This window comes from Miscanthus floridulus, chromosome 4 (genome assembly GCF_019320115.1).
Source record: "Miscanthus floridulus cultivar M001 chromosome 4, ASM1932011v1, whole genome shotgun sequence".
Taxonomy (NCBI): domain Eukaryota; kingdom Viridiplantae; phylum Streptophyta; class Magnoliopsida; order Poales; family Poaceae; genus Miscanthus; species Miscanthus floridulus.
In genome coordinates, this window is record NC_089583.1 from 27,381,145 (window position 1) to 27,388,555 (window position 7,411).

General features: G+C 43.8%; 1 long non-coding RNA gene across 1 annotated transcript; it reads right to left on the minus strand.

The window, feature by feature from the left end:
- Nucleotides 1-2,349: 2,349 nt before the first annotated feature.
- On the minus strand, nucleotides 2,350-4,218 carry LOC136551216 (uncharacterized). Its single transcript, XR_010782494.1, has 3 exons — nucleotides 3,965-4,218; nucleotides 3,136-3,185; nucleotides 2,350-2,514 (listed from the first exon to the last, which is right to left on the minus strand). It is a non-coding gene; the product is annotated as an uncharacterized lncRNA (long non-coding RNA).
- Nucleotides 4,219-7,411: the final 3,193 nt, after the last annotated feature.

Sequence of the window (7,411 nt, forward strand, 5' to 3'; positions counted from 1 at the left end):
AAACTTTTTTCTCTTCTCTAAGTTGATTCACGACAACTCTAACTTCTTCTCCTTTGCAAATGTGCCAACACCACCAAGTGTGCACCACCATGTGTATGTGTGTTAGCTTTTCACAAACATTTTCCAAAGGATTAGTCACTCAACTTGCCACACCACTCGATCCTAGTGATGATGCAAAGTTGGATCACTCGAGTGGCACTAAATGACCGATATGCAAATAAGTTTGCCCCTCTTGATAGTACGACCATCTATCCTAAACCTGGTCATCAACTTCTCTACACACCTATGACCAGTGAAATGAAATGCCCTAGGTTATACCTTTGCCTTGCGCATTCCATTCCATCTCCTCCAATGTCGATGCAACATATGCACCAACATGATCAACAATGATATGATCCACTTCATATCATCATGTGATCATATTGGTTCATCGATCTTGACTTCACTTGCTTTTCACTGTTGTCTTCGTCCATCGAAGCCAAGTCTAGCTCAAGCTTCACCGCCATGAGGTCCATCGCTCTAAAGCCTCCGACTTGCCCTTCACGCTTGCAACCAGTCCATCAAGCCAAGTCTTGTCTTGATCTTCTCCACCTTGATCACATGACTCAATGTCATATCTCATGTGCATTAAGCTCCTTCATCATCACATGTGTGAGCTTTGCAACATCTCCAAGCCATTTTCACCTTCATGGCATATGTTGCTCACACATATGTACCTATGGACTAATCACCTATGTATCTCACATAAACACAATTAGTCCTCCTAGGTTGTCACTCAATTACCAAAACCACATATGGACCTTTGATCAGGATAATAAGTCTGTGACCTAACTAGAATCTAATGCAACGGCCGGTCCTTAACCGACACAGACAGGGAAAACAGTGTAACCAAGCTATGCACCATTGGCCGTGGAACACAACCTCTTACACCCACCAATGCTAGTAGGACTCATAGGTAGGTTATCTATGCATGTAGTTTCCATAAACTGCCTGTAACATAAATGCACATCACACACACACACAGATATATATATCAAGTGATTATTCAAAATAAGGGTTATGCACCGCGGCTTGCCTTGGGTAGGCGTGGTGTCAGCTCAGTCAGTCAGTGGTGGCTCTGGGATATCCTCCTACATGAGGATCTCCTCCTCGTACTCTTCAATCACCTCTTCATACTACTGCTCGCCCTCAGTCACGAACTCCACCAATGCGTTCTCTACATGCATGCAATGATGATGCAATACTTAGCATTTTAGCAACAGCAGCTCTTAAAATAACAATACATCTACCAAGCTACTAAGCTAACTCTAATGACTAAGATGCTAAGCTACCCATCCTCTCCACTAAACAGGAATGAAACATTCAAGAATTATCTTAGCAACCAAAAATGTATTTCTTACTTTATTTACGATTTCACATATACTAAAACAAGGAGTTCTTAGCTACCATATTTATCATCCTATTCTAAGGCTAGGCTACAAAATTTACTGTGAGCACATAATAATACAATGAATGAACTGTAAAAACTTCATGGTCAAAGCTATTACCAATTTGCCACGAAAATTCCTACAAATACTAATCTAAATAATACTAAACACTTGCAAATGATTTAATAGCCGCTGGTATCAACAAATATATATATGAACTAAATACACTAACAGATAGAACACAATTTTAGGAACCTAACAAAATTGGTTTCACAATTTTTGGATAACTACATGATTTTATATGATTCACCAAAGTTCAACTCAGAATTAAAATGAAAAGCTATTTCTATTCTCCACAAAAAAAACTCATTTCGGCCCAACGTGGCCCACGAGGCACAATGTGCGCGCGAGCGCGTGGCGGCCCACGGCGAGGAAGCCCGCGTGCGATGTCACTCTTGCAAAAACGCCCCTGCACTATGAGCAATACAACCCGCAGTCCACGTTACTATTTCTATAGACAGTGACTTTGCAATGGAACCCTTAGATCTTCTCCTCTTTACAATGGCAAGGTCCTCGGCCATCCCTACGCGCTCTAGCGCGGCGAGCGGTGGCACTAGTGCTTACGCTGACCACATGAGACCCACGCTGACCTATCTACGAGGTCGACGCTCACCTAGGGGTCAACGCGAGATGATGGGCGGTGGTTGCACTGGTCAGGACACCATAATGGACCTCTCCATGACGGCGGGCACCCTGCGTGTAACACCCCTAGAAGAAAAAAAACAACAAAAATCTTCTGGAGAATTACCACAGTTCAGCACAAAGAAAACAACCCAACATTAGAGTATGCGGAAGCAACAATAATCATAAAGATCAACTATAAAATATCTTTACTGATCACTAAATTGTCATAACTCATCCAACCAAAAACCAGATCCAACATAAAGCATATAGTTTGAACCAACTAAACCATGGTTACATATTATTATTATTACAACACATGTGTCCCACAGATTATTTGACTCCAAGGTGACATGCACACGTGTTGCTACTCCCTCCCAAGCATGCATCTTCCAGGCTCAAACACCTGAGGGGAAAACAACGTGTGAGGTTTATGGAAAACCTCAGCAAGCAAACTGCCTTAACTGAGTTATTCAAATCATAGTTGATTAAATATCAAATTTAAAACATGATAGTAGATACATCCATTGTTTCATAGAACTGTAATGTAAATATATTAAAAGTACAAAGGTGAATGATGCAATGCAATGCAAATGTGAATGATGCCATGCAATACATATGTGAATGATGCAGTGCAATGCAGATGCGAATGATGCCATGCAATGCATATGTGAATGATGCAGTGCAATGCATGACTTCACTTCTACCCACACGTCCCAACAAGAGGGAGTGAGGGCTGCAACCACAAAGCTCATCAATGCGCGTTGTTGTACCGGTACTTACCGCACCAATTTGGCTACAGTTTCCTCAAATGCATATCAACGGGAAGAGTGCAAATGCAAATATTGCATTGTGAGTAATTCATGTACTTCATAATTCAATAACAAAGCCAAAAGATATAAGTCCATATACTTCAAGGTAACTTCAAATTTAGATTAAATGTCTAGTGCGAGATACTAAAAATTAAGTGGAGGCAATTCAAACAACCAAGCTAAAGCATGGGAACCACATCGTCACGTTTACTTGCCTTCACCGAAGATCAAAAGTGAGAGCTAAGCACGATCGAAGGTGCACCACCTGCTCATAAGAACATCTCAGTACTAACACCATCATACAATCGAAACAAATAACAAATTATACAATTAAAGCATCCCAAACCCCCGTTTAAAACATCTACCATCTCGCTACCGATTGTGACAGCAGCACTGTCCCTTCTCTTTTTCATAGACAAACAACCATACATTAATAAATTACTTAAATCTACCAGATGATAGAAAACTCATTTATGTACAACTTTGGTATTATAATATTTGGCATTAGAGGTCTCCAAGATAGCATAAACATTGACTTAAGTTAACTGAACTTTTCTGTCAGTCAAAACAGGACAGCAAAGTTATAAAAATCATAACTGGAGACATACTCGTCCAAACAACGTGTTATCTAACAATATGGAAATATAAAGAAAAACTCTACAACTTTCATTTAGATACCAAGTTCAAATTCTTCCTAGTAAAAAGGCCAAAAATGGATTAGATCTAAAACTGTCCAGAAACTCGTCACTGGAAAACAGCCTATTTCACACGATCATATCTCCAAGAATACGGAGGCTATGGGGGTGATCTTGGCATCAAAAGAAAGATAACGAATTCCTCTACAACTTTGTCCATAGTGGCAAAAATTATTGAGGCCAATAAAATGACCTAAAACAGCGATGAACAGAAACTGCCTAATCTGATGGGTTTTCCGAACGTGGGCGAGATTAACTTCGGGAATTACTCCATCTAAACTCCACTTAAAAAAATGATTTGATCCATGGAACTTAGTCCAAACAAGGGGATAAAGGTTTGATGTCTTACCAAGAGAAACTGCAGCAAGCACGCCGACAAACCCTAGGCAATTCACTCCTTTCTTCTTCATCTCCCGGTCATCCTCGTCGTTGCGATAGGATCGTGGTTGGATTCCGGAGAAGAACGGCACGTCAACGGCGGCGCAAGCCCTAGGTCTCCTCTTACTCCTCTTCTCCCTTCGTTCCCTTTTTCTCCCGTGCTAGAAGACAAGGGGCGGCGGCTGTTGGGCTGGCCAGGACGGTGGGGAAAAGGAAGGGGAAAGGACTACGATGCCGACCAGAGCAGGAGTCGGACTCCAAAGGTACGTAGCCGTGCGGTACTGTAGCTCCGTAATCACTGTAGCGTTTTTTTTTTATTTTCCCTTAAATCTTCCAAAATTCAAAGGGTCGTGATCCAAACTCTAATCCAAGCACATGAGTAGTCAAATAAAAAGTATTTGACGAGCTCTACGCATTACTAATCTCTGTTCTTTCATGCGAGGAACGGATCAATAAGTCAAATTTTAGTCTCTCATTAAAAATCGGTCAACCTCTGCTAGATAAGGAACTTGATCCAAATTAAAATTCATATTCATGACTTCCTCTTTTTTTTTTGTTTACACTGCGTCTATGGCAACAGAGTTCAGGTGAGCCGCAACAACAACAAGGTGGTAGGGGTAGCAGGTGAACAACGACAACTCACCAGTGACCTTACCGAGAAGCCGGCTCAGCCGGAGACGACCCGAGCGAGGCTGGCCACATGCGCGCTGTAAGGTGAACAGCGGACCGCAATGGCACGGCCGCATCAGCAGTGAGGAGGTGGCACTAGATCTACGACTAGCATGCGTATGACGAAGAGGGAGGCAAGGCGAGCTAGTGGTGCAGAGGAATTGGCGTGTGGTGAAGTGGGGAAGGCTGGCCATGACGCGGGTGGCGACGGGCCTTAACGGCATGGCGGTGGGCAAAGCTCCAAAATTGAAGCTTGGCAGAGCCGCAATCAAAGCGGGGTGGGTCATTTGGAGAGGGGGCGTGAAGGCGGAGACACGAGCATGAGGAATTGATGAGAGGTGTTCACTCTCTGGCTTCACCGTGACACTGACGCAACGATGACGGAAAATAGAGGGAGAGAGAGAGACGGGCGTGGCAGTGGGTTCGGCTCATCCATGCCTTGGCGGGATGCGAGCGGTGGGATCAGGAAGCCCATGCGCCGGCCCTAACCGATGGGCGTGCGTGCTCGACCGGCGTGGCCCACACGGCCATAGTGCCATAAATGGCATGGCGACGGCGGCTCACCCACGTGTGCGCGGCAGAGGCGACACGCACAGGGCCGGCAACAGCGCAGAGGTGCAAGCAGATCAGCGTGGATGCGACAATGATGCGACGGTAGCGGCAGCGTCATGATGCGAGTAGTGACAGCAGTGTAGACGCGATGGCAGCGCAGCGCTTGCGGACCCGATGGCAGCACAGCGTGGCCGCGGCGACACCCAAGACGATAGTGCGAGGCAGAGCAGCAGGGCGCAGGGCCAGTGGCTCACTGTGGCCGGCCTCAGCCAAGCCCAGGTGGCACGACAGTAGTGGTAGCAGTGCGACATGACTGACCGCATGGGATGATGACGAGGTAGGTGAGCAGTGGGCACGGTGGCAGCTCACGGCAAGGCCAGACAGCCAGCGGTGGCCGACTAGGACAAGGCAGTCGTGGACGACCACACACGGCAGTGTGCGAGTGCACGTCCGAGCCTAGTGACACCGAGGCTCTACGTGATGGTGACCACGCACACTCGGCCAGGCAGCCGAAGCAAGTGTTGTGCACGAATTTTAAAGCATCGACCACGACTAAACCATTGATGCAATCCCCGAACCACTTTTGCTATACCATAGAGGGTATATTAGACTACAAAAACAAGCCATACTACTACCTACTACTTAACCCAATCTCTCACAATAAATTGCCAAATATAGCAGTGTCTAACTGTTAACAGACGAAAATTTCTAAATTTTTGAGCTGAATTTGATTTCCATTTACAATTTCTAAGCTAGTGGAAATATTAGCTAGTAATATCATTTTTCGATCGTGAGTATTTCATTGTCATCTACAAAGTTTGCACTTCAAACCTTATTTAAGTATCACATACATGTTCTATAACATTTTTGCTTAATAAAAAATTGGTTTTAAACCCTAAGTGATATAACATGACTTGAATTAACTTTTGTCTCGCACTTCCGTTGATCGTTTTGAGTTACGGAAATTGATTTACACTTCTTATCACATGTATTAACACATAAACATGATGCTCATGACATATTTTAGTGAATGATTATGGTGTAACACCGAGGGTGTTACAAATCTACCCCCCTTATACAAAATCTTGCCCCGAGATCTCATGTGCCTAGTGTGGGAAAAGAGATAAGAAATACATTCCGATTTAAACAGTTACCTCGGTGAACTAGAAACAAGGTGGGGATAATGCTTCAAGATATAACTTTCTTGCTCCCACATCGCTTTGTCCTCCGAGTTATTTTGCCACTGAACTTTGTAGAACTTCACCACACTGTTTCTAGTCACTCTTTCTTTTTCGTCCAAGATCTTGACAGGATGCTCAATATAAGACAAGTTAGGCAGGAGGGGTAGTCCTTCAATTTTCACAGCTTCATCAGGGATCCACAAACATTTCTTTAACTAGGAAACATGGAAATCAATATGTACTGCTGACAAAATATCCTCGACCTAGATACGGTAGGCAACAGAACCACATCGGGCCAAAATCTTGTAAGGTCCAACATAGCGAGGGGCTAGCTTCCCACGGACACCAAATTGATGTACACATCTCACAAAAGATACCTTGAGATACACATGATTACCAACTTCAAATTGCAAGGGCCTTCTTTGCTTGTCCGCATAAGTTTTCTGATGACTTTGAGCTGCTTTCAAATGGCTCTGAATAATACTGACTTGCTCTCAAGCTTCTTTGATAAAATCAAGCCCAAAATATCTATGATCACCCACCTCAACCCAATTAAGAGGTGTTCTACATTTCTTACCATATAGGGCCTCAAAAGGTGTCATACGAATGCTTTCTTGATAGCTATTGCTATAAGAAAACTCAGCTAAGTTCAAGCATTCATCCCACTTCTCAGGAAAAGATATGGCACAAGCTCTCAACATATCCTCAAGTACCTAATTTACCCTTTCTGTCTGACCGTTAGTTTGTGAATGATAAGCTGAACTTCAGAGGAGACTAGTACCAAGACACTCCTAAAGTTGCTCCAAAAAACAAGAGACAAAGACTGACCCTCTATCAGATACGATAGTAAGAGGAATTCCATGTAGGATCACAATCCAGTCAAAATACAACTTGGCATACTTCTTGGTAGAATATATGGTATCTACCAAGAGAAAATGAGCGGACCTAGTAAGGAGATCCACAATGACCCAAATAGAGTCATACCCCTTTACCGTGCAGGGCAAACCCACAACAAA